Source organism: Xenopus laevis, chromosome 3L, assembly GCF_017654675.1.
Source record: "Xenopus laevis strain J_2021 chromosome 3L, Xenopus_laevis_v10.1, whole genome shotgun sequence".
Taxonomy (NCBI): Eukaryota; Metazoa; Chordata; class Amphibia; order Anura; family Pipidae; genus Xenopus; species Xenopus laevis.
This window is the reverse complement of record NC_054375.1, coordinates 16,090,137-16,090,841: the sequence shown is the minus strand read 5'-3', so window position 1 is coordinate 16,090,841 and position 705 is coordinate 16,090,137.

The following is a 705-nucleotide window of genomic DNA, read 5'->3' as shown; positions in this document are numbered from 1 at the left end:
ATGTTTGTTTCATTCTTAGTTTCAGTCACCTCTGTACAATCAACATGCTCTGTCTGCTTGCGACCTTCACACTAGATTTATGCTATGTCACCTTCTGCTAGAAGGCTGGGCCTTTGAAGCCAGTTGCCATTGTGCTTAACCACCTGACTCCAGACAAGTCCAGGGAATTAGGCTACATACCTGCATACCTTATAACAACCTTATCTGACAATGGTACCAAATGTACCAAATGCTAGGGCTCACTGAAACCCAGTGAGGGGATGCTAGGTGCTTTGGACATGCTGAGGTCCTTTGTAGCAGTGAAAGAAAATGGTCTAAGGTCCCCCTACAGCCCTGCATAAATGTCAGACCAGTGAGAGTTACTGGCCCATCCAAGGCTATTCTCTGGGGCCTGCAATTGCTTTTGCTCACTGAAGACCAGTGAGGGGATGCTGGGTGCTTTGGAATGCTGAAGTCTCTTGCAGCAGTGACATAAAATAGTCTAAGGCCCCCCTACAGCCAGGCATGAATGCCAAAACAGTGAGAGTTGCTGGCCCATCCAAAGTTTTCCTCTGGGCCTTGGTATTTCTAGGGCTCAATTAAGCCCAGCGATGGGATGCTAGGTGCTTTGGACATGCTGGGGTCCTTTGCAGCAGTGACAGAAAATGGTCTAAGGTCCCCCTACAGCCCGACATAAATGTCAGACCAGTAAGAGTTACTGGCCCA